Source organism: Dermochelys coriacea, chromosome 3 (assembly GCF_009764565.3).
Source record: "Dermochelys coriacea isolate rDerCor1 chromosome 3, rDerCor1.pri.v4, whole genome shotgun sequence".
NCBI lineage: Eukaryota > Metazoa > Chordata > Testudines > Dermochelyidae > Dermochelys > Dermochelys coriacea.
Window position 1 is genome coordinate 28305910 of NC_050070.1, and position 27607 is coordinate 28333516.

The window sequence follows — 27607 nt, forward strand, 5'->3', positions numbered from 1 at the left end:
ACCAAGGGTAGCTGCAGGTCACATGGAGGTGTTGGCTCCCCCATGCCAGAAGAATTTTCATCTGGCCAGATCTAGCTCCTTTCAAAATATGTTGATGTGAACCAGACTAAATATTTATCAATATTTGCATTGAAAATGTGGCCAAAAAACATTCTGTCACCATTGCTCTGACACCTGGCTAGTGCTTTATCCATCTTTGGATTATCATACTGAGCCAGCTACTTGGTTATTGCTTTATCACAGCTGGGGGGGGGAGGGAAATCATGATTTCCCTTAATGAAGGGAAACAGCAAAAACAAAAAGTTACCCAAAAAATTGGAAGAAAAATAATTAGAGGAAAATGCAAAAGTCCTGCTGATATATTAGCAGATGGAGCTGACTTTTTCCACATCCGATAAAAACAGTTAATCCATATATACAAATTGTTAACTTGCATGGTTTCTGTAGAACAAGAAGAAGTTGAAGATGAATGGTCTCTTGCTTCATTACCAAATATTCTGGATAAGGCAGGAAGCAAAGTCCTAATCTAATTGTGCAATGGAGTCTGATGCCAATAATTGTATACCCAATATGATAGCTAAATTACTGGGATTTATCTGTTTCATCAAAATGATTAGATTAGTTATGTTTTCAACTAGAAAACATTTTTTAACTTCTATGTTATTGCTCAGTCATCTCTATCAGCAATTTTAGAGAAGTTTAGACTAGTTGGTTGGCTAAACTAGTTCTTACAAAGGCAGATTTCCTGTGTTGTTCCCCTCTTTCCCCTGCTCAGGCAGCGCAAAGAGAGTATAAACCATGTTCTCTGTGATTATAAAATGTCTCCTACACCGCCCCCTCACACCACCCACACAAACTTTAATGGGACTACCCCATGCTTACAGTTACAACATACACACCAGACAAAACCAAGCATTCAAAAATCATGAGATTGGCTTAAATCATGAGCTGTTAAGGAATTCATTTGGAGTTTTTATTTGCCTTCTGGGGTTTGAGCCTTTGGGAATCAAGTTTTCTAGATTTTCTCTGCAACCATGAGAGCTAGAAACTAACTTTAAAAAAAAAAAAAAAGTGGAGACTCTCACATCAATACTTGACTCCAGGAGCTGGGGCTTTAAGGCATGTGCCAAGTATCGCAAGATTCACAATAAAAAAAAATCAGACACTGGCTACACTGCACATGTGCTTAAATGCTGTGTTGGATCAAGACCTAAATCGGAAATATATGTAGGATACAATACCATGTCCTAGAGTGCTGATGAAAGACTCATAATATAGGGTGCAGTCCTGCAAGGCTCTCATCAACCTCATATCCCATTGACATCTATAGGAGTTGAAGATATTCAGTACCTCACATGACCCAGATAATCATCAATTTATAGGGTAAAATCCTGATCCTATTGAAGTCAGAGAGAGTTTTACTCTTAACATCAATGGGGCGAGGATTTCATGCCTAACTGCTCAGCAGCACTCTCAGTTAAAACCCCAACCATTTGCCCATTGCCTGCTCAGATGTCTGAAGAGGTGAAAGTGTCTCAGAGTCACTTGTCTTTTTTAAATGGATAGAATCTTAAAGGGGAAAAAAAATACAAGAGAAACCCCATGACAGCAGTGCTCTGAGCTGAGCTCCAGCCTGCACACCGATCTCTGCACAGCAACTGTTAGCTCCACTGCATGAGCTCCACTGCATGAACTCCATGAGCCAAAGTCAATTGACCTGGGTTCTGAGACTTGGTTCTGTGGGAGAGGGGAGGTCGTTGAAGTGTAGCTGTACCTCCAGCGAAGTGACCAGATTTACAAAAGTGCTCAGAATCTGCATCTCCCATTGAGAAAGTCCAACCTATAGAGAATAATTAGAATATTCTTTGCATTCATCCTAAAATTTCAGTTTGTTGGTTCTCACAGGTTGTTTTCTTCTTTAATTTACTTCACACTAAGTGCCCGTCTTGCTGCCAACCACTCTTGCCTTGCTATACTTATTACTTTACAGTAACACTGCAGCCATTTTAACATTTAGCACAGTATACATGTAAACTTTATGCAAAAGAGTAAAATATTCCAGGGAAAACTGCATAAATAAGTGTTATACAATATATATCCCTAAACTGAGGGAAATCCCTAGGGCATAAACTGTACAGTATTGTATTCAAGTTAATATTCTTTTTAGAGGGACATTGTGGCCCTAAAAACACTTGTATTTTACATAAGAAAAGAAAGCATGTGATACCATGATAGCTACAGTACTCTGCCTTTTGGAAAATAGTTTGGGGGGGTTTTCTTCAAAAGCTATTTTTTAAATGCTAATAGCAATTTCCTCAAATGCATGTTTATTGCACAAGAGAGATTTTTAAATGCAATTTTAAAATCTCTCTACATTAGATGATGATCAGATTCTTATGCACATGGTTTATATTCAGCGTAAGGTTAGGAGTAGCATATACGTTTGCAATATGCCAAAGATTCTCTCTCTGAAGGCTATTACAGCTTCCCTTGACTTTTCACCTACTGTATAATAGTTTTTAAAGGAAATTGCCTCATGAATCCTGGACTGACAAGAGCTTCTGCTTCTTCAATGAAAGTCCCTGCTGCTACAATTGACACTTTAGTGCAGAATTTTGCGCCTGGTGCAGTATTGAAGTTTGAATGACCTCGCTTCAAGAAAAAGTATCCTGTATTTCCAAGAATCACATCATACTGGCCACAGTAATGAGCTGTAATGTTACACTCTAAGGTCCCAATCCTGCAAAGATTTATGCTTCTGCATAACTTTATACCATGAGTAGTCCCTTTAATCTCATTGGAATTACTTACCATCTGTAAAGTAAAGCACATGAGTAAATCTTTGCAGCATCAGGGCCTAAAACCCTAACCCGAAAGCTATTTACTCTTGTGAGGTGGCCCAGTACGTATGTAAATCCGATAACTTCCACAATACAAGTATGTTTTTATTACTTCCAGATCCTACAGTGAGATCGTAGGGTTGACAATTAGAAAAAAAATTAAAAACACATTTTACTTATAAACTAAGCACATTTAATATGGAGACAGAAACATGGAAGCCCACAAAGCCATTTTTTTCAGTTTACATTCAGAGCCTCTTCTGAACACTCTTTGCCCTTTCTTCCACTCGCATGCAATTCTCCCACCTTGGACACAGGAAGAATGATGGGTTAACCATCAGTTTGGGTCACTTCCAGGCTTGGGAAAAAACTCCCAAGTTTTATACTCTCATTAATACTTATTCATTAAGCAGGACTATATGTTTGGTAACATGAAGGACAGAAATATAAAGATAGTCCCTGCCTTGTAGCATTTATGGACATATAGAAGACAAGATGTACTACAAAATTCAGAGGCGCTTTGGAATTATAAACTACTTGGACACATTCTATACATAATTAGGGCCTCTGTCATAGTTAGTGTGTATAAACTGTTCTGTCACAAAAGAATCACCACCATAAACCCCACTTTCCCGTATCATTAAAATGCTATCAAAAAAACAGAATCACATGATCCTGAAAGCACAAGGACATGACCTAAATAATAGTTACTCAACTTCCTGTGCAGGTTCAAAACAAAAGCAGCTTGGAGATAGTCTCCTGAAGGCAGAGAGAAAGGTTTGCACTTTTATAGCAAGTCTCTTGGATGAATGGTACATAATTCTAGTTTCAGGCTGATTAAGTGAATTGTCGAGGGCTTGTTCACCAAGGCTCCAGTTAAGAGGGTATCCAAGTAATGCATGCTCAAGATTGTATTGCTGTAAAGCTAAGAATATGTCCCTATGGTCTCTCTCTCATCTCAACATAACATTTATATTTGTCACAATGGCTTGAAGACACGAGACTGGGAAGAAACATTTTGTAAACCTGGTGTAGTAAAGATTTGGGACGTTTGCCACAGACCAGATTCAATTCAACCTCTTTTGTCATGCCTTCCCCCCCCCCCCCAACAGTCTTTTGCTTTCTATCCTGAAGCTCTAATTTGAAACAAAAAACAATTGGCTTGGCAAAGTGTATTTCTTGAATTCATTTTTTATAAATTCTAGTCATGGAACTACTTATTTGAGGAATAGGTACATTCTAAGACTGGTTGAAAAAAGAAAATGTGGATGAGGAAAGTTACTTTTCCCCCCTTTTTCCACCACAAAAAAAATGAACTATTTTGACCAGTTCTAATATATTCAGGGTAAATAAATTATAGTTAAGAAACTGAGTTACAGATATAAATGCAGTTAGTGCAAGTTAAATTTCATTGTATCCATCAAAAAATAGCCATGCATCACCCATTTTTCTGCATGTTACCTGCAAGAAGATCATTAATACAGAACATTGAGTTTGTGGGCAATTGTAGTCAATGGAGTTTATGCAACTTTACACCACCTGAGGATCTGGCCCATAGCCTAATTGCAAATGTAGGGGAAGTGACTTTTTGAATGACATATAGCATGACTATCATGGTTTATGGAGATTACAAAGCCAGTCAATCCCATGTAATACATATTCCAGCTCTCATTTGGCCACACTGTGAAGTCTTTATTCACATTAGTGCAATTATTCATGCACAGTCACAGTGACTTCCGTATGGCTATTTGCATTGGTGATTAGAAGTGAGTAAAGGTTTCATAATGTGGTTCACTGAAATCTGTGGTAAAACTCCCACTGATTTCAGAGGGGGCTGCAGCAGACAGTAAAACAGTCTGCCTTAAAGCAGATATCCATGCAAGCATATCTATTCTCTACTATGTAGGTTTTTATACCATGATCAGCACTGTAATATCTGACTGCTTTCTGATAAGCCAGGTGACTACACATCTGTCACATGTTGCAAGTTCTCTCCCCAGAAAGAAGCATATGCAGTGGAGTGTCTTGTGTTGGTAGGGATTTTTATCATTAAATAAATATATCTGTGGTTATGTGTTTCTACTACAGAAGGCAAGGTCAAAGACATATGCCTTGCACTTGGAGTAGAAAGTGGTGTGGTTTAAGATAGTCCTTAATTCCTTGGGGAGTTCATTCCACAGTCTGGGACAGCCCCTGGAGAAGGTTGTGTCTCTGGCATGAACAAGTTTTACTCTTACTGTTGAAAGAAAAGGAGTACTTGTGGCACCTTAGAAACTAGACTTTTCTTTCTGCAGATACAGACTAACATGGCTGCTACTCTGAAACCTGTCTTACTGTTAAGAGTTCCATTGCATGGATGTAACTCAGAACAGAATGTGTCTCTGGAGGTCAAAATACTATGGGTGGGATTTTCAAAAGCTCTTAAGAGAGAGAAAGAAAGGGACACTTCGTGTGTTTTAATGCCATTAGTATTTCTACTTGATGTATTTACTATGATCCCCTGGCTGGCTGTCAGGTCATTTGGGGCCCAATTCAAAGCCCATTAAAGTTAATGACAATCTTGGATCAGGTTTTTAAGACACTAAGGGTATGTCTACATTGCAAAAAAAAACCCACAGCACCGAGTATCAGAGCCCAGCTCAGTTGACATGCACTTGCATCACGTCAACACTCAAAACAGTAGTGTAGATGATCCTGCTCAGACTGGATCTTGAGCTCTGAGACCCTCCCCCTTCAAATATTTACACTGTTATTTTAGCCCTGTAAGCCTGAGTTATATGACCTGGGCTCAGAGACACAATGCCATGGGCTTTCACAGAGTTTGCCTACATTGCAAAGAATCAGTGTATATTAAATCCCCCTATCCAGCAAAGAACCTAAGTATATAATTAAGCTGAAGCATGCAAAGAGTCCCCTGGAAGTCACATGACTACTCACATTAAAGCTTAAACCCTTCCTTATATGCTTTGCTCACTCAGGGTCTAAGATTCCAGTAACACTGCTGCAGGAATGGAGTTGCCTCTATATGCAATGCAATATTGCATATATTTGAAGATTTGTCTGTTGCAGAATACAGCACCAGTGCCACAGCAACAGTAGACATAGCGGGCTACCAATGGACAACTTTACTTCCTGTCTTTTGGTAATGACTAGAAAAAAGTTAAGTCATATTCAGAGCAACAGAAAGTGTTAATCCATCACTATATTCATTTGTGTTGTAGCCAGTGGTGAGAAATGTGCATGCCTTGCTCACCAACTGCCCTGCATACACCATTCTAAGAAAGAGACTGGAAAAAGCAAACTGCAGTGAAGCTTTTTTAATAATTCCCAAGGAATTACTGCTTTGAGATGACCATTATTTTTTCATGAATAGGATTATAAATACGTAATGGACCATAAATATTTTTAATTTAGACTAATAAAAATTTAATCACATTAAAGATTCATCATATTGACTAAAAAATAATTTGGCCTCAAAAGCAACATACAAGCCAACGGTTCATCCAATCAGGAAAACAGAGCTCAGCAAATACCACAAAAAGTGTTGTACAAGTATTTACACAGATTTTAAAATGTATTTGTTTTGGATGCATTTACATGAGCATTTGGGTCTTACTTGCACAAATGCTCATGGAAAACAAATTTTAAGTACAGGTATTTGCCCTGAAAAATTGTGCATTTTATATGGAATGGGGTGCTTCTAGGCACAGTACAACAGGGCTTAAAAAAAAAAACCTGCACAAAGGCAGTTAGAGTTATAAGATCCAACTGTACCTTAGTCAGTTATGGTCCCCACATGTATAAGCAATTACTTTCTGGGAATGTGTCTAGAGTGTAGACTCTGTACCTCACCAATAAACCTTGCAGTGGCCTATGTTTTCTAGGAATAATGCTGCAGGCAAAGCTTATGTTGCTTAGAAAATAAAAGGTCTGAAGTTTTTTTTCAAAATCAATTTCTTCTTCTCCTCCTCCTCCTCAGGTACCCCACCCTGAGAAATGTGATGCCTCAGTTATTTCTCCCTACTTTTTTCTTGTTTGCAGAAGTTATCCTCAATGGAAGCAATCCCACAGGACTAAGTGTGACCAACCACAATCAACCATCATGGCTGAGATTTTGAATGCAAGTACTCATAGCAATTTGTTTTCACGTTATAGAAGGCACTGTGATAAAAGAATGTATCAAGCAAATACAAATAAATGCGTGAAAATTGCAATCAGCCTGAAGACATTCCATGAGCAAACAGTTTTGTTAGTGTGTTATTCCTTGTGAGAATTATTCACTCGTCTCTAATAATTGCTATTTTAATTTTTTCATTCTTTTCAAGTTTAAATACCTCTAAGAGTTTGTGAAGCCAGAACAGTTGAATGAAGGTAGCTAAAGGCTCTCCCCCCTACATAAATCAGAGTCAAGGAAAATGTCTGTTGAGTGTTCTGAGCTGCAGTACTTTTTACCTCTGTTAAAGAGTGCTGGTTGTCATCTCTCACATTCACACACAGCTGGCCTATAGGCACTAGCAGGTGCACAGAGGAGGTTAAGGATGGCTGGTCGGATGCTATCAAGAATATGACAGGGAAGTGGCCAAAGTGCGTTACATTCCTGTAATCCACAGCTGGTGGACAGTCCCTTACAGACCATTGACAGCTGGTGCCTGTTATAGAGCCCCAGCTCTCTAAACAGGTCACATGGCCAGGCCAGGAAGTGGGGAGCTGTAATCTGCTCCCTAACAGCACCCTCACCCTCTGGAAGAGGGACACAGCAGCATAGCTAGCCCTGAGCGTGGAGCTTTGGGTGCTGTACGAAAGGAAGGAGAAGGATGGTCCAGTGGTTCAGGAGCTAGCTGAAGACTTGCATTCAATTCCTGTTCTGCCATTGGCCTGTGTGTGCTTTAAGGGGAGTCACTTAGTCCTTCGGTGCCTCACTTCCTCACGGGTGAAATAGGGATAATAGCTGTGAGGAGTACATTTAATACTGTGAGGTTGTAGCCACCCCAACATATCTTCTCCTGGCTGGCTATGGCACTGTGTGGCAATTTTTGCCTGTTTCCCCCCTGTCATTTGGCCTACTCCAGCCAGAGTAGCATCCTGACCTTCTGGCCAGACCACTTTATGGATTCCAACCCCTTCCAGACTTTTATCACAGTGCAACCAAAATATCAAACCTTCAACCCAGCCAGGCTCAATAGGCCACCTCTTATAGAGACTTCAACTGTTATGGTTCCCCCCCCAATGCCTCATTCCAGGCTCTCCAAAAACCCCACTACCCAAGGCTAGCACATTCCTGCCCTCACTAACGTGTTCAGGCAGACAGCAGTTTACTAGGGGAGTCCAACCTCAGTCAGGCTTCTAGCTCACCCAGAAGAAGCTACTTCGTTCTGCTCCTCAGTCTTCTTCCAAGCTACTTCCCAGACAGAGGGAATTCTCCACCTCTGCTCCTCTACAGGCTTCACCCACCTTCCCCTGTCTAGGCTTTATTACTAATTAGCCCCAGCCTATCCTCTAGGTGCAAGTAGGCAGGTTAATTGGCCACTTAGGCCCAGATTAACCCTTTAATTGTGGGGATGGGGTGGGGAAAGTAAATACCCCATCAAACAGATGCTCAGACACAATGGTAATAGAGGGCTGTGTTGGTGTGTACTCCCTGTACTGGCCCAGCAAGGGTAAATTAGGCCCACTTAACTGCCCAGGCTGCACCTGAAGGAGGAGAAAAGGAGCAGGGATGTATTAACTAGACATGAGGCTCAGCTGGGCAGAGTCAGGTGGGGCCTATATAAGCAGGGAAAGGATGCTTATTTGAAGGGGTGTAGTGGTTTTTTGTCCCCCCCCCCCCCCTTCAAATTCTGGGAAGAAGATAGTAGAATTTAGTGTCTCTTGGAAAAGGAAAATATGTATGGTGTGACCCTGCTGGAGTCATTAAAAAGAAAGCTGTAATTCCTGGAGCGGAAGGGACCACAGGATGAGAGAGCAGCAAGAGACATACTACCAGAGGAGGGGGCAATGCCTGGCCAATGCTAACCCCAGGATTGCTAGGAGGAGGCACCATCAGTGGTGAGTGGACCCCATGATAGGGCCATAAGAGTAACTTAGGCAGATAGTATCTGTCCTCCTTCGTAATGTTACTTCTCCCAGAAGTCCTACAGGAGTTTTGCTTTAGTAAGGGCTGTAACATAATGCCTTAAAATTGCCCTGTTCAGATGGTAAGCATAGTAAAATAGGAAAAACAACTATGCATGCTTGTTGTATTTTGCATTCTACTGCATCAAAATTATGAAACAATGTTAGAAAAATACAGTATTTATTAAAAGGCATTTTCTCCTGACCTTTGTATAACACTTTATTTCTATACATACATATGTGTGTGTGTGTGTGTGTGTGTGTGTGTGTGGTGTATACACATACACATCCCTTTTCACAGCATTTTACATTTGTGTTTAGTCAAAACTGGGGCAACCCTGGAATGCTTGAAAGAGTTGCTCCATGTGACAAGTGACTCAAATCCACATATTACTAACCCACCATGCTGTATTTTCTTGCTACCTTCCACAATCCAGATTAAAAGACATTCTACAGGGAGCCATCCCTGATCAGTATGTTGCAAGATTTTCTACAAACATATTTGTTACTATACACTTACAGCTTTAATTGTTACTGCCGTGTCTGCCAGAAGATCACAGGAACAGGGATCATTTTCATATTACTAGGTTACACATTTCTAAAATGAAATTTAAAAATGAGTGACACATTTGTATTAAAAAACCCCACCATGGACAATATTAACAGTGGTAATAGCTATAATATTTGACTGGTTTTTTGGAAACAAAAGATCCATTACAGTATTTTTAAACTGCTTTGTCAACTCTCTCTTCTAAAATGTTTTTGAAAATAGGATTTAATTAGTGAGCCATCTAAAATGAAACACATGAAGTAATTGTTGACATTTTGGAAACTTGGACTCTAAAACAAAATAATATTATTCAGATTGCATATGCTGCATCAGTCTGAATTATAATTACTGAATATTCAGAGACATTAGTTTGGTCCTAACAGATTAACTAAATCCAAGAATTTTCTGATCTACAGAGCATCAATACCATATGCAAACTCATCAAATTTAATGCAACATCTGTCTGACATATGCTGTTGAATATGGACTGTAAAGAAAGAGGCACTTTGGAAGCCCAAGTTACAAAATACTATTTAACTATTCTTTTGCATCTTGTGTCAACTTTGAGGCAGCCAAATTAAGGGATTCCTTTCAACTTTATTGGTTGATTAAGTAGCAAGAGGCTTTTTGTAAATGTGGTATCATCACTGTGATGTTACTATAAGTTGCTGTTCATGGTGGTTGTGTCTGGATCCTATGTGATTTGGACTAAAGTATTACAATTTTAAAAAAGTAATGTTTTTGGTAAATTTGAAACTGAGTAGCTGGGAAAGAAATGAATTTCATTGTTGATTCCATAACTCATTGCAAAGCATATGAGATTACAATCTGTTACAACGTGCTCTGTACTAAGGAAACAATCTGATTGGTTGGCGAGGATTTCAACTCTAGGTATGTATCACTAGAACTACACAGATCAGAAACTGAGACCCAGTTTGTGCCTGTCAAATGAACAGGATTTTCCACTTCTATCAAGTGGGGCCAGGACAAGGCTCTTAGCAGTCACTTTACATTCCCTCACATTACATTACATCCCTCCCTTACATTACATATGATCCTTAAAAGGAAAATCGGGAAAAGAAAATCTTTGATCTTGATCTCTCTATTTCCTCTGTTTGGTTAATTTTAGCTGAAGATACTATATACTTGAGAACCTAGTTGTAGCATGAAGACTGTAACTGGTTAATGGGGGGGAACACATACCTATTCAATACAATTTAGGCCAAATGAGCATCCTCAACTTACATTGACTTTAATGGGACTGGAAGTTACTCAGCACCACAAGTGAGCAGATCTTTTGCAATCACCATGGGCAAGGGAGAAGCAAATCAATGTAATTTTTTTCAGACAAATACCACTCCCAACCCATCTAAGTCAAAGTCAAACTGCTGGACATGTTAATTTTCTGTTGCACAATGATTTGTTGCAAAAGGGGAGTAGACAATCATAAGCCTTTCTATATGTACAGAAAAGGGGTGGGAAGGGAAGTGCACTATGTTCTTGGGTTTTTTTTTTTGTTTTCTTTTTTTAAAAAGAAAACAACTTGTCAAGGGAATTATTTGAAGTTTACGGCTGAAAATGCAAACCAGAACTAGTACAGTGTGAGTCAGCCCTTTTTATTTAAAAAAAAAAAACAAAACAAAACAGTGGTGTGGTATTTTACATTAAGGGCAATATCCTGAGGTCCATGCTCAGGCAGAATTCTCATTCAGGTCAGTTGGAATTTGTCTGAGCAAGGTCTAAATGAAAACTGGGGAAACCTAATTGTCCAGAACAAAGGTGCAGCATTTTGAATCATTACTGTATGTTATTGCAACAGTCCGTTATAACAGAGGATTGCAGCTCAAATCCATGATGGATAGACAAACACTAGTCTAGCATTCACTTATAATTGTCATAAATGAAAGGCAATTTTTCCAAGGACATGACTAGACAGAAGCTGTGCTTTATCTGTCTGACTCTGCTTTGTTGTTAAACACTTTTTACCCTTGAGACATAGATAGGTTTCAAACTGGAGCTCATTGCCCACAAAAAATGGTAAAAAAAAAAAAATATATTGCTGGTGATGGCAAATATTTTCCCCACACACACACAGTTTTACCAACAAACCTCCATCCTGATCTGAAATACCTTTTCCATCCTATTACCAGACATCATCTAAGCAGGGACTGCCACTTGTTCTGAAATGTATTAGACTGTTTTATGTTGTGATATGTCTCCATAATTACTACTGACTATACTGAAATATCTAAACTCCGCTCATTCTCGACCTAATCTAGATTTGAATATATTAAACCAGTGCTGTAGGTCTCTTCTCACACCTTATTTTTATGGACCTCAATTGCTCCATCCTGTAGGGAAAACCCTCGTGTTTTCTCTGAATGCTTCCAAGAAAGCAACAAAATGTGCCCCCTGTGAACAAAGCAGGGGGTTCAACCAAGAAACTTTCTAGATTCCCCTTTATCTGGATAGATCTCAGTAGATCCATTAGAGTCTGAGGTCAGGAGTCATTCATGCTCTCATGGGTTCCCTGGGCCCTCTGACCACAGCTTCCTGTTGGTATGGTTCCAGGGTGGAATTAACCTGTGGCACTTAAGACAGAGCCTCTCCTGAAGGCAGCAGACCCTGGAATCTTCCCTTCATAGAATATCAGGGTCGGTAGGGACCTCAGGAGGTCATCTAGCCCAAGCCTCTGCTTAAAGCAGGACCAATTGCCAATTTTTGGCCCAGATCCTTAAATGGCCTCCTCAAGGATTGAACTCGCAACCCTGGGTTTAGCAGGCCAATGCTCAAACCACTGAGCTATCTCTCCCCCTTTAAAGTGAGATCCGACTGTATGGATCCTCCTCAGGTGATATTAATTCCTGAATAGATTCCTTATGGTGCTGAAAGGACAATGTGTGTCCCAACCATCCCTCTGTCCCATTCTTGTGACCCCATGGAGAGCTCTCTGTGGGGCCCAAGGAGGAGATGGGGGCAGCTGAACCCTCCTCTTACACATGAATATGAACAGATCCATTTGCTGAGAGTGCCCTCCATAAACAGATCTGCGGAAAGTAATCTGGCTCATAATTCTTATATATTTTACTCCTTTCCCTCCCACGTCTGTTGATTGCAATTGCTGTAACTTCAGTTTTATAAATAAACAGGGGCAAGCTGCTCCCTTTATGGTTTTTTGCCAGTGCCATAGCATATTAGCTGGGAAGGGATTAAAAAAAAAGAAAAACTGAGCTTACACATAGTAGCTCAGCCACATGTTCGCATTCTGATTACCAGGTAAACTCCTCTTGTATTTGGATCTCAAAACCATCACTCACTTAAACCAGAGCAAATCTCAGTGAAGTTAATGAAGTTGGGCCCACTTGTAGCAGAAGTGAATTTGGCCTGTTGTGTTGAGTCAACCAGTCACATTTATACCATCAGGTTGCTCCTGAACCTCCACAATCGATGTAGTTTCAAATCTTGTGTCAACAATACAAGTCTCTCTAAGCTAATTTCCTCCCATTTTCAAAAACATTCCTAACCTTTAGTGTTTCCATCACATGGCTTATTAATATTCCATTGTAGGCTCTTTATTTTACTTTGGGGAATGCACCACCCAATTTCTGATTACTTTGTTTTTCCTAACATATTAGCCACTGTGATGTAGTTAAGCATAAAGGAAATATTAAGTTTTCCTCTGTGATAAGAGAGGACAGAATAACCCCCTGATAAAATTACCTACTCCCAGATGCTGCCTAGAATTGCCTCATACCTCTGTGTGCTTACTACAGTGAACTTTTATCCCCATGTGCATAGTTTCAGTTGTGATTTTTAGTCATAAACAAAATGAGTGACCTTAAAATATGACTTCCAGTTATGCCTTAGCTAGATTTGCGGCATTATCTAGATTTCCCATACATAGTACACTACATGGTGTTATACTCAGTCACCACAGCAGACTGTTAAAATTGAGTTTACAGAGGCTGATAGTGATTAAGATATTTTATAAGAGATGCACATTTTTAGAAATGAAGAGGTTTTTTGTCTCCCAGCTGGTGACCATCTGGTGTTCCTGGCTGATGTTGATGCGTATTAATGTAAGTCATTATTGTATCAGTCTTCCTTACACACAGACCACCCACCTCTTATTGGCTCCACAGCTTGATCCCATAACAGCACCTTTGTTATCCTCTCAGGAGTGTCATTTGTGTGCATTTTTGCCTTCTGCAAAAATATAGTCCTTCCAGGGGAAAAAAAAACAGCAATTTGCAACACTGAAACATAATGGTGTTCCCACTATTATATCAAACTTTAATGCAGCCAAGGTGAGTAAAGATTACCTATATTGTCGTCTGGTGCCTGTTTGATTGCCTTTATGGAATGGATGGACTCATAGTAATTGACAGACTAGATCAGATCCGAGATCCATCTAGACCAGTATCCTGTCTCCAACAATGGCCAACATAAGACGCTACAGAGGAAAATGAACCCTGAAGTAGGCAGATGTGTGGTAATCTGACCCCTCCCTTTCACCCATGTACCCCCCACACTTTCATCCTGTTCTCTAATAGTTAGAGATTGGCTTAAGACCTGAACCATAAGGCTTAATCTCCTTTACACAAATTTTGTAAAAATTAATTATCCATAAATTTCCAATACCTTTTTGAATCTTAAGTTCTTGACCTTGACTTGCTGTGGTAATGAGTTCCACAGTCTAATTGGGCCTTGTGTGGAAAAACTTTCAGTGTTGAATTTTCTACCTTTCAATTCCATTGAAGATCTCCTTGTGTTTAATGTTATGATAGGGAGAACAGACATTCCCAATCTTTCTATAGACCACTCACTATTTTGTGTACTTTTATCATATCCCCTCTTATTCACTCCTTTTTAAGAGATTGAAAAGGCTGGGATTCTCTCTAATAGTTTTTCCAAGCTATTGATCATTGCTATCACTCTTCTCTGAAACTCGCTAGTTCTACAATATCCTGTTTGAGAAGGAGTGACCAGCATTTCACACAGTATTCCAGATGATACCATGCCTCTGATTTGATAAAGGCATCATAATATTCTCCATAAAATTCACCATCCAATTTCTTATGCTACCTAACATTGTTTGCTTTTTTGATCACAGCTGCATGTTGAGTTGGCTACAATGATGGTCCATTTCTTGAGTTGTTCTTAATACAATTCCATTCTCAACTGACAAGGGCCCACACCACAAAAGCCACTACCTTTGGCAGTAACTGGCATTTTAAACTCTGAACTATCAATGGCCCGCATGGCACAGGCAAACTCATGCACAGTCAGTGGTAGTAATCTGAGCAGACTGTCCAATGACTAAATTGGCATGGAGACTGAAATAGTTTCTCATCCTTAGGTGGTCTCCTCAGATTACAGTGGAGGCACGTCAACAGGGCTGCTAGCAGGGTCATGGCTTGGGCTATACATTGTATACACACTAAAGGTCATCAGGCTACAGAGGTGCAGAAGTGGGGAAAGCTGTTTCTGTGACGAGCATTCCTTTAAGCCTCTTCATGAGGTTGCGCACACACAAGGAGACCTAGAATTATGCTGTTCAGGGGCTGCATGGAAGATTGAGTGGTAGAGTGAAAATCCTGAAAATCTTCTGTCTCCAGCCCCCCAGCGATTAATGGGTCCAGAGGGTAGAATGCCCCAGTTTTGTGTGTTTGTAGTCCACAAGTATTTGTATGTGCTCACTTTTTCCAGTGCCAGGGACTTGAAGGAATTTGGTGTAAATATTTATAAATGGCATTCCACAGAACCACATTGTCATGCAACAACTGCTCTCCATGCTCAGGTATGTTTTACTCAAGAATCTGCTGGAGGGTTTTAGAGTCAGTCAGTTCCTCGTATGATGGCTCATTTCTTTGTGATGTGTGTGCATCTATGTATTTTACTGACTTTTAATCAACATGAAATAATATGCAAGAGTTTAAAAGAAACTTAATACCAACTAATAGGAGAAGGTGCCATAGCCTCCCTTATTGCTCATGAAATAAAACTGAATGGTTCAGCTGGGAACACATTTTCTAAAATGTATCCCTATTCAAGGCAAATATTTTATACATTCAGAACCTACACTTGCATTATTCATGCCTAACTTATACATTCCCACTCATCTAGCAGCTATTAAAATGTCAATAGTCTTTTTTTTTAACTATGTAACTTCAGGGTCTGCAGACTACAGGATTTAAACAACACTGTGGACCCACTTGAGTAGTAGCCTGAGGGACTTCCTTGTACTGCATGGGCAATAGCAAGTGAAAAACTTCATGTTCCCTAAAGACAACAAAAATAGAAGTTTCCATCCAACACATTACTGGTGTGAAATGGTGACAAAGTGGAAAGGCCATGGCTTATGTACTCAAAAATCCAGAATGCTGCATACTGTCTTTGTTGCAAACTCTTCCAGTCTAATGTTCCAGCCTGTCAGGGTTCCCTCCCCACTCTGAATTCTAGGGTACAGATGTGGGGGCCCACATGAAAGACCCCCTAAGCTTATTTCTACTAGCTTAGGTTAAAAACTTCCCCGAGGCAGAAATTCCTTTTGTCCTTGGATGGTATGCTGCCACCACCAAGTGATTTAAACAAACGTTCAGGGAGAGCCACTTGGAGCCCTATCTCCCCACAAATATCCTCCCAAGCCCTCATATATATATATACATACACACACACACCCTTCCTGGGGAGGCTTCAGAATAATATCCTAACCAATTGGTTATAAAGTGAGCACAGACCCAACCCCTTGGGTCTATAGGACACTAAAAAATCAATCAGGTTCTTAAAAGAAGAATTTTATTTTAAAGAAAATGTGAAAGAATTGCCTCTGTAAAATCAGGATGGAAGATCCACAAACACAGAGGAGCTCCCTCTAGGCTTTTTTTCAAAGTTACAAAAAAGGAATAAACCTCCCTCTAGCAAAGGGAAAATTCACAAGCTAAAAACAAAAGATAATCTAATGCGTCTTGACTTATTTATTTACTCTTTTTTTTGCAATATTGACTCATTTTAGGATGATTTTAGGAGGAGTTTTCTGACCTGATGGTTCTCTGTTTCCCCAGAGAACACAGAGTACAAATAAAGTCTTCCCTCTTCTCCCCCCCCCCCCCATAAAGATTTGAAAGTATCTTCTTTTCCCCATTGGTCCTTTTGGTCAGATGCCAACCAGGTTATTTGAGCTTCTTAATCCCTTACAGGTAAGGAGGAATTCTAGGCTACCCTTAGCTGTATGCTTATGGCACAGCCACATTGGGTTCTACAGGAACAAAGGACTGGAAAAATCTGACTTGAAATCTGGCATGCCATGAGGAGGCAGCAAATCACCAGTGAGCATTCCATAGGTGGAATGAGCTTGAGATGAGAAGTTAAAGGCTACCATAGATCAGCATCAAGAGAAGATTGCATCAGTCTCTTTACTGGCAAAATGCTCTGAAAAGGCTCATTGCCGTTGTGAGAATGCTTGCTACCCAAAACCTAGCACTGCGTGGCACTTCAGATCAGCTGTATGTGCCAAACAATGAAAACTTCCTTAAAATTGTGAAGCTGATGACTGAGTCTGATGCTGTACTCCAGGAGCATCTAAGAGTCACCACCCAAGAAATGTACACACACCACTACCTTGGAAAAACAATTCAAAATGAGTTCACGCAGTTTCTGCAACAAGTCAAACAAGATTGTGGCAGATCTGAAGTCAACAAGCTATTACTCTGTTATTCTGGACTGCACACCTCACATTAGCCATATGGAAGAAATGACTGTAATGGTGCATTTTGTAACAGAACCTAGTGAAAATGTCCCTGCAATGGTGACTGTCAGAAATTTTCTAGAATTTATTGACATTGATACTACAGGAGCTGGTATGACAAATATGCTACTTAAAAAACTGGAAGATACAGGAATTGCAATAGCTGACATGAGAGGTCAGGGCTACAATAATGGTTCCAACATGAGAGGAAAGAACAGAGGAGTGCAGACACGGATCCAAGAGTTAAACCCTTGAGCTTTTTTGTCCCATGCGGTTCTCATTCATTGAACTTGGTGGTCAGTGAAGCAGCTGCAGCTTCAGCTTCTAGTGAGGCTGCTGAATTTTTTAATGTAATTCAAGCATCTATGTATTTTTCTCTGCATCAACTCATCGATGGCAAATTTTGAAGCAACATCTGGAAACATCCTCCTACACTGAAACCACTGAGTGCCACATGATAAAGTTGAGTGGAGGGGATAAAGCCTATCAAACACCAAATTGGGAAGATGATGCCAGTTGCATTATGGAGGATAATGCTATGACAGGAACTGTTCATGGGAGAACAGTGGTAGAGGGAAATAACTTCAAATTTCAGTGTGGCTTAGAGTTGTGGCATGACATAACCTTTGAAATGTTGTAAGCAAGAGACTCCAAGGTGTTGACCTTGATATATCTGGAGGAATGGAACAACTGGCCAAAGCAAAGTCATACCTACAGTCTTATCAGTTGAGGGATTTCAAAAAATTCCTAAGAGTGCACAGAAGTTTGCAGAAGAACTTCACAGTGAAGCTTTTTCCCACCCATGCTGCTCTGAAGCTGGGTCATACAGCTTCTGGAGCAGTGAGGCTTGTTCTTGTTTCCCTCTAGGCAGGCCTGTCTACCACAGAGTAACCTTCACCCTCTTTACCACCTCTGCCTGTGGCATGTCTTTCATTTTAAGCTCCCTACTCTCCAGGGGGACACGCCTTGCAGGTGCACCTCATTGGTGTTGAACAGGCCCAGAGGAGCTTGTTAGTCCCCTCTGTCAGTGTGAGGGCAAACCCCTTCACAGGCCTGGCTTCAGATTTATTTTAACTCCCCCACCAATCTTGTGTGTGTGTGTGTGTGTGTGTGTGTGTGTGTGTGTGTGTAAAATACACACACACACACACAGTGTTGCCAACTCTCTCAATTTTGTAGGGAGTGATGCCATTTCAGCCTGTGAGCTGCTATATCAATTATACACCCCCACAGCCTCCACATGAATTTTGTTTCTCCCCAGATAGTTAATACTGCCCCAAACCACCCCACATCTGCTCCTTGGCCCCCAGTGCATCTCTGCTTCTCCTTCATCTGTGAAAGTTCTTCACCTTCTTCCATGCATGTGGGAAGGTCAGCTCAAGGGATTGTTCATTGTCTCATGAAAGCCAGCATGCATCTCTGGATTGCCCCCACAAGAAATTGTGAGGTAGCTGTCTTTTATATATCAAGAGATAATGATGTCACCATTAGTACATGACAAATCTAATGCAGGTCAAAAGTTTGAGTTTCAGTGTAATATTTTGATAAACTTATATGGGCAAAAAAATATATCTACCCATTTTTCATGAGAAAGTTTAATCTTAAGTGTCTAATCCAAACAAAATAACAGTAGTAGTCAGGTCAGATTTTCAACTAGTGTAAATTAGACTACCTTGCTTGACTTCAGTGGAAGTAGGCCAATTCACTCCAGCTGAGAATCTGGCCCAAGCTTACATTTCAGTGCCCATAGGCATAATAGATTGAACTGCCTTCACTCAATTTCCTTGCTTTTGTGATTTCATCTCCAAATCAATGGTACTTAGTCTAATTTTCAGAAGGGCGGAGGACTCACAACTCCAGTTGAAGTCAATGGCCCTTATTCAGATTTGTATTAATAGGTGCCCATCCAGTTGCTCCAGGTGTTTTCACAAAAATAGTCACAATGTCAAAATAAAAATGTTCAAAGATACTCGCCAGTAAATCATAGTCCAAGTAAACCCATGAAATTCTATTCCACACCCTCTGCCCAACTCTTCTCCAAGTGCCTGTATGTCTTCAATGTGCTTTGAATAAGTGGAGAGTGGACTAGATACATCTGAGGGAAGGGAGCACAAGGAGACTCTGCCTTTGGAAGGCATGAGATGCACTGTCTTAGGGAAGGGAGTTCCATGACCACCACTCCCAAGAGAAGGAGGCAGGTGGTGATGGTTGGGGACTCCTTCCTCAGGGGGACTGAGTCATCTATCTGCCGCCCCGACCAGGAAAACCAAGAAGTCTGCTTGCCAGGAGCTAGGATTCACAATGTGATGGAGGGACTGGTGAGACTCATCAAGCCCTTGGATCACTACCCCTTCCTACTTCTCCACGTCGGCAACAATGATTCTGTCAAGAATGACCTTCAGCAGATCACTGCAGACTGCATGGCTCTGGGAAGAAGGATAAACAAGTTTGAGGCACAAATGGTCTCGTCCATCCTCCCTGTGGAAGGAAAAGTCCTGGGTAGAGGCCGTCAAATCATAGAAATCAACGAATGGCTACGCAGGTGGTGTCTGAGAGAAGGCTTTGGATTCTTTGACCGTGGGATGGTGCTCCAAGAAGGAGTGCTAGGCAGAGACAGTTTCCCTCTAATGAAAAGAGGGAAGAGCATCTTCGCAAGCAGGTTGGCTAACCTAGTGAGGAGGGCTTTAAACTAGGTTCACGGGGGAAGGAGACCAAAGCCCTGAGGTAAGTGGGATACCGGGAGGAAGCACAAACAGGAGAGTGCGAGGGGGAGGGTTCCAGCCTCATACTGAGAAAGCAGGATGATCAGCAAGTTATCTTAAGTGCCTATGCACAAATGCAAGAAGCCTGGGAAACAAGAAGGGAGAACTGGAAGTCCTAGCACTGTCAAGGAATTATGATGTAACTGGAATAACAGACTTGGTGGGATAACTCACATGACTGGAGTACTGTCATGGATGGATATAAACTGTTCAGGAAGGACAGGCAGGGCAGAAAAGGTGGAGTTGTGCTGTATGTAAGAGCAGTATGACTGCTCAGAGCTCTGGTATGAAACTGCAGGAGTGTGTCTGGATTAAGTTTAGAAGCATGAGCAACAAGGGTGATGTCATGCTGAGAGTCTGCTATAGACCACCAGACCAGGGGGATGAGGTGTACGAGGCTTTCTTCCAGCAACTAACAGAAGTTACTAGATTGCAGGCCCTGATTCTCATGGGAGACTTCAATCACCCTGATCTGCTGGGAGAGCAATACAGTGGTGCAGACAATCCAGGAAACTTTTTGAAAAGTGTAGGACAATTTCCTGATGCAAGTGCTGGAGGAACCAACTAGGGACAGAGCTCTTCTTGACCTGCTGCTCACAAACTGGGAAGAATTAGTAGGGGAAGCAAAAGTGGATGGGAACCTTGGAGGCAGTGACCATAAGATGGTTGAGGTCAGGATCCTAACACAAGGAAGAAAGGAGAGCAGCAGAATATGGACCCTAGACTTCAGGAAAGCAGACTTTGACTCCCTCAGGGAACTGATGGGCAGGATCCCCTGGGAGAATAACATGAGGGGGAAAGGAGTCCAGGAGAGCTGGCTGTATTTTAAAGAATCCTTATTGAGTTTACAGGAACAAACCATCCCAATGTGTAGAAAGAACAGTAAATATGGCAGGTGACCAGCTTGGCTTAACAGTGAAATCCTTGCTGATAAACATGATCACAAAAAAGAATGCACAAATGACCAGGGAGGAGTATAAAAATATTGCTCAAGCATGCAGGAGTGAAATCAGGAAGGCCAAATAACACTTGGAGTTGCAGCAAGCAAGAGATGTTAAGAGTAACAAGAAGGGTTTCTTCGGGTACGTTAGCAACAAGAAGAAAGTCAAGGAAAGTGTGGGCCCCTTACTGAATGAGAGGCAACCTAGTGATAGAGGATATGGAAAAAGCTAATGTACTCAAAGCTTTTTTGCCTCTGTCTTCACAAACAAGGTCAGCTCCCAGACTACTGCCCTGGGCAGCACAGCATGGGGAGGAGGTGACCAGCCCTCTGTGGAGAGAGAAGTGGTTCAGGACTATTTAGAAAAGCTGGACGAGCACAAGTCCATTGGGCTGGGTGCGCTGCATCCGAGAGTGCTAAAGAAGTTGGCATACGTGATTGCAGAGCTGTTGGCTATTATCTTTGAAAACTCCTGGTGATCGGGAGGGTCCTGGATGACTGGAAAAAGGCTAATGTAATGCCCATCTTTAAAAAAGGGAAGGAGGAGGATCTGGGGAACTATAGGCCAGTCAGCCTCACCTCAGTCCCTGGAAAAATCATGGAGCAGGTCCTCAAGGAATCAATTCTGAAGCACTTAGAGGAGAGGAAAGGATCAGGAACAGTCAGCCTGGATTCACCAAGGGCAAGTCATGCCTGACTTATCTAATTGTCTTCTATGATGAAAACTGGCTCTGTGGATGAGGGGAAAGCAGTGGATGTGTACCTTGACTTTAGCAAAGCTTTTGATACAATTGCCCACAGTATTCTTGCTAGCAAGTTAAAGTAGTATGGGCTGGATGAATGGACTATAAGGTGGATAGAAAGCTGGCTAGATTGTTGGGCTCAACAGGTAGTGATAAATGGCTCCGTCTAGTTGGCAGTTGGTATCGAGTGGAGTGCCCCAAGAGTCAGTCCTGGGGCTGCTTTTGTTCAATATCTTTAATGATCTGGAGCATGTTGTGTACTGCACCCTCAGCAAGTTTACAGGTGACACTATACTGGGAGGAGTGGTAGATATGCTGAAGGGTAGGGATAGCATACAGAAGGACCTAGACAAATTAGAGGATTGGGCTAAGAGAAATCTGAGGTTCAACAAGGACAAGTGCAAAGTCCTCCACTTAAGACAGAAGCATTCCATGCATTGCTACAGACTAGGGACCGAATGGCTAGGCAGCAGTTCTGCGGAAAAGGACCTAGGGGCTAGATTAGATGAGAAGCTGGATATGAGTCAACAGTGTGCCCTTTGTGCCAAGAAGGCTAACAGCATTTTGGGCTGTATAAGTAGGGGCATTGCCAGCAGATCGAGCGACGTGATCATTCCCTTCTATTTGACATTGGTGAGGCCTCATCTGGAGTACTGGCCAGTTTTGGGCCCCAAACTACAAGGATGTGGAAAAATTGGAAAGCATCCAGCAGAGGGCAACAAAAATGATTGGGAACTGGAGCACATGATTTATGAGGAGAGGCTGAGGGAACTAGGATTATTCAGTCTGCAGAAGAGAAGAATGAGAGGGAATTTGATAGCTGCTTTCAGTTACCTGAAGGGGGTTCCGAAGAGGATGGATCTAGACTGTTCTCAGTGGTACCAGATGACAGAACAAGGAGTAATGGTCTCAAGTTGCAGTGGGGGAGGTTTAGGTTGGATATTAGGAAAAACTTTTTCACTAGGAGGGTGGTGAAGCACTGGAATGCATTACCTAGGGAGGTGGTGGAACCTCCTTCCTTTGAGGTTTTTAAGGTCAGGGTTGACAAAGCCCTGTCTGGGACGATTTAGTTGGGGATTGGCCCTGCTTTGAGCAGGGGGTTGGACTAGATGACCACCTGAGGTCCCTTCCAACCCTGATATTCTGTGAGAGCCCCAAATGTCCAGGACAAAACATGTTATCCAGTCCCCATCACATTCCAGTTTAGGCAGCTGAATTCCAACACTGAAAAGAGATGGAGACTGGATGTGAGATATTGCGCATGGCTTCCTCTTAACCAGTTACATGAGCACCATAGTGATTGCAATACATGCTTAATGGGTTGGCCAGCAGGGCGAGGCAGGGGCAGGAAGATGCACCTATGCTTTACTGGCCCAGCCTTCTCTAATAGGTAGAGTTCTCAATCTGTGCCTAAGGCCAGCTTCATTAGGACATCAGGGAAAATTGTATATCACTTCTGCCATGCATTCACCTTCCTGGACTTCAGCCTAACTCTTCACTTAAGTGCCAGCTGAGTCCTCAGTTCTTTTCAGAAAGCATTACAGAGCCAAACCTAGGACCATATTATTTAAAACCTGAACTTAAAATGTTATTCATAGCTCCTTCTCACCTTCAAAGATAGAAGGTAGGACAACTATTTAGGGGCAAATCCAGCCCTGCATACCTGACTTGAGCAGCTGGGTGATGAGAAGGGAGGGAGTAATTGTCCCCTACAGGCCACTGTGCAATTGCAGAGCAGTACCATGGAGGCTACTCCTGTCTAGGAATAACCTACTGTGAAGGTATAAGGGATATCATTGCTCTGGGGCCAGAGGCCTGCACCTGGCTGACTGGCCCATCTGCTGCACCTGAGAATGAGCTGGAACTTAATTAGCTGACCCTTATAAAAGATGGCAGCAGGAACTTGGGTGGGATTTTGGTTACTAGTGTTGTTTAGGGCAGGGGGTGCTTGCCCTACAGACTTTTGATGAAAGTCTCTAAGGTTTTGATTTCTTAAGAAGGCTTAAATAAAACAACTAACCCTGCTGGAAACTGCTTTCCTAGCTTTCTTGAGAATGCTAAGACAGAATTAACCTAGGGAGTGAGCTGACTCAGAAAGAGCAGCACTTGTCCTGGTAGGAGGACAGTGCCTTCATCCTTTTACACCTACATAGGGCTTTTACATCCTTGTAGCAAGCATAGACTCATAAGTGTAGGACAGGAAAGGATCTCAATAGATCATCTAGTCCAGTCCCCTACACTTAAGGCAAGACTAAATAATAATTAGATGATCTGTGACAGGTCTTTGTATAACCTGCTCCTAAAAACCACTAATGAGGGAAATTCCACAGCCTCCCTAGAGAATTTATTCCCGTGCTTAACTACACTGACAGGAAGATTTCCTAATGTCCAACCTAACCTCCCCTGCTGCAATTTAAGCCTCTTACTACTTGTCCTATCCAAAGGTTAATGAGAACAATTTTTCACCCTCCGTGTAATAACCTTTTCTGTACTTGCAAGTGTTATGTCCCCTCTCAGTGTTCTCTTTTCCAGACTAAATAAACCTTTTTTTCCCCCTCAATCTTCCCACAGAGGTCACTTTTTCTAGACCTTTAATCATTTTTGTTGCTCTCTTCTGGACTTCCTTGAATTTATCCACATTTTTCCTGAAATGTAATGCCCAGATTTGGACACAAGACTCTAGTTGAGGCCTAATCAGTGCAGAATAAAGTGGAAGAATCATTTCTCATGTCTCTTGCTAATACATCTCAGTATGTTTGCTCCTTTCTTTCACAACTGTGTTGCACTGTTGACTTGTATTTAGCTTGTGATCAACTAAGATTCCCCATATCCCCTTCCTCAGTGCTCCTTCCTAGGCAATCATTTCCCATTTTGTATGTGTGCAACTGACTGTTCCTTCCTAAGTGGAGTACTTTGCATTTGTCCTTATATAATTTCACCCTATTTACTTCAGACCATTTTGCCAGTATGTTGATCATGTTGAATTTTAATCTTATCCTCTAAAGCACTTGCAACCTGTCTGAGCTTGGTATCATCTGCATACTTTATAAATGTTTTGTCATTATTTAAATCATTGATGAAGATCTTGAACAGAACTGGACCAGAACCAATCCCTGAGGGATCCCACTCATTATGACTGTGAACCACAAATAACTACTCTGGGAATGGTTTTTTGTCTCTAGCTAGTTTAATCTCATTTTGTCCCTACATGCTTGTGTTTATATTCATCCTTTTTAATTTGATCTAGTTTCCGCTTTTTGTAGGACTCTTTTGCATTTCAGATCATTGAAGATCACTTGGTTAAGCCAAGGGTCTTGGGTGGTGTCTTGCCATACTTCCTATCTTTTGTATGAAGTGGGATATTTTGCTCTTACGCCCTTAATGTCTCTTTGAAAAACTCCACTTTCTTGACCTGTTCTTCCCCTTGGACTTGCTTCCCATGGGGTCTTACTAAACTCCCTGAGTTTGCTGAAGTCTGCCTTCTTGAAATCCCTTATCTTTATTTTGCTGTTTTTTCCCTCCTACCATTCCTTAAAATCATGAACTCATCATTCCATGATCACTTTCACACAAGCTGCTTTCCACTTTCAAATTCTCAACCAGTTCCTCCCTATTTGTCAACATCAAATCTAGAACTGCCTCTCTACTAGTTGGTTTTCCCACCTTCTGAAATAAAAAATTGTCTCCAATGCATTCCAAGAACTTATTGTATCATCTGTTCCCTGCTGTATTACTTTCCAAGTGGATGTCTAGGTAGTTGAGTCCCACATCACCATCAAGTCTTGTGCGTTGGATGACATTGTTGGGTTTTAAAAAAAACTCCTCCACCTCTTCTTCCTTGTTAGGTAGTCTATAGGAGACACCTGCCATGGTGTCCTTTTTTTTTTCTTACCCCTTTTGTCCTTACCCAGAGACTCTCAACAAGTCTGTCTCCTATTTCTATCTCTACCTCAGTCCAAGTGTGTACATCTTTGATATACAAAACACCTCCTCCCTTTTTTCCCCTGTCTGTCCTTCCTGAGAAAATTATATATCTAACCCAATATTTCAGTCCATGTGTATTATCCAACCAGCTATGTCATAGTTGTGTTTATTCACCAGTATTTCTAGTTCTTCCTGTTTGTTCCCCATACTTCTTGCATTAGTATACTGACCATCTAAGATGATAATTTTATTTCCTTTCTATAGCCCCTCTTGTCTCTCCCTTGTCCCTGATACAGATTAAAAATTAAAAAGGCCTAGATTTCCCTGTTTCTGACTTACCAGTAGATTTTTGTCTCCTACCCCTGTCAAACCTAGTTTAATACCCATCTCACTAGGTTAGCTAGTCTGTATCCAAAGATAGTCTTCACCTTTCTCAATAGGTGGACCCCATCTCTGCTCAAAGTCCTTCGGCTTCCTTGATCACAGCATGCTGTTCTTGGAAGCCAAAGACCTCCTGGCAACACCATCTAGGCAATCAGACGTTCACCTCTAGGATGCATCTGCCTCTGCCTGGGCCCCTACCCTTGACTGGAAGGATTGAAGACAACACCACCTGCACCACAAGCTCCTTCACCCTTACTCCTAGAGCCCTGTAGTCATGTCTGATCTGCTCAGGGTCAGATCTAGGAATGTAAAATGCTCACCAGTAACATGAGTCTTACTGGTTAACCCACCTTAACCGTTAATCCCACACTGGCTGGAGCAGACCCAGCCGTGCCACTTGGCAGGAGCAGTGCTGGCCCCGGCAGGAGTAACTCCAGCCTCAGCCGTGCTGGCTGGCAGGATCAGCCCCAGTTGCTTAATTGGTTAACTGTTTAAATGAAATATTTTAAATCATTTAAATGGTTGACTTTTTAAACAGTATTTACATCCCTAGTCAAACCTCACAGTATTGTTGTCCACATAGATGAGCAGCCTGGAATTGTAGTCAGAGGGCAAGATAATCTTCTACAATCCCTCTGTAACATCTGATATGGGCCCCGGTCAGTAGTATAGATCCCAGGATGCCAGGTTAAGCTGTCAGATAGGCACCTATGTCCCCTCAGAAGGGAGTCATTGACTAGCACTACCCTGTGCTCCCTCTTGGGAGTGGTGGCTGCAATCATCCCAACCTTGGAAGTACAGAGCTCCTTCTCCAACTTCAGGGGCAATTCCTCATCGCTCCTTGCCAGAGCATCATAAGTTTTTTTTTCACTATGGGTAGTGGGTTGGGAGCAGGGGTGGAGCACTTCCTGCCACCAGAAATCAGTGTCTTCCCTGTGACAGAGCCATACCCTCCTCTCTGGGTGGTTTGACAGCAATCCTCTCTAGGTGGATAGCTTCCTCAGACTTGGAGGTCTCCATATGAATACTCTATGAATTCCTTATGGGCACAGATGCATCTCAACCTAGCTGCTGCCTCCTGTTGCTCTCCCACCTGGTTCCAGAGAGATTGCACCAGCAGGCACCTTTCACCCTGGACGGTCCCCCAACCTGGCTATCTCTGAAAGGGAAATGCAGGCCACAATCCCTGCAAACCCACACCAAGATCTGGGTAGAGACATCCATGGTCAGGTTCTTTCAATGAATCCTCAGTCCTCTATCTTTTGCCCTCTCTTCTGTTTCTCTCCCTCCTCCCCATGCATCATGGCACAGCAAAGCTGTAATGGTTCTCTTCAGACAGAGTGTTCCACAGCTGTGGAAAATGGAGATTAATTTTCCCCTTGATGCATTGATAACAGCCCTTAGAATTTTCTCCCATTTCTTTTAAAGAAAATCAAGAGCTGGCTACATTACCATTGTGCCCTTTCTGTAGAGTACTTTACTAAGACCACTTTTATTCCATGAGTATATACAGAGTGGTAGCAAAAGCACAGATTGAAATTTGTGGGGTTCACTCAAGAGAAAACTCTCAGGCTTTTAAACTCTCACTGCAGGTAAGGAAAAAGTT

The 27607-nt window shown here is 41.7% G+C and overlaps 1 long non-coding RNA gene across 2 annotated transcripts; it reads right to left on the reverse strand.

Moving 5' to 3' along the window:
• Positions 1-4493: 4493 nt before the first annotated feature.
• On the reverse strand, positions 4494-27578 carry LOC122459216. 2 transcript variants are annotated; one of them, XR_006279748.1, is made up of 4 exons: positions 27567-27578; positions 12784-12787; positions 8171-8218; positions 4494-5076 (listed from the first exon to the last, which is right to left on the reverse strand). It is a non-coding gene; the product is annotated as an uncharacterized LOC122459216 (long non-coding RNA). The 2 variants fall into 2 exon arrangements; XR_006279749.1 differs by lacking the exons at positions 12784-12787; positions 27567-27578 and having other exon boundaries at positions 8171-8257.
• Positions 27579-27607: the final 29 nt, after the last annotated feature.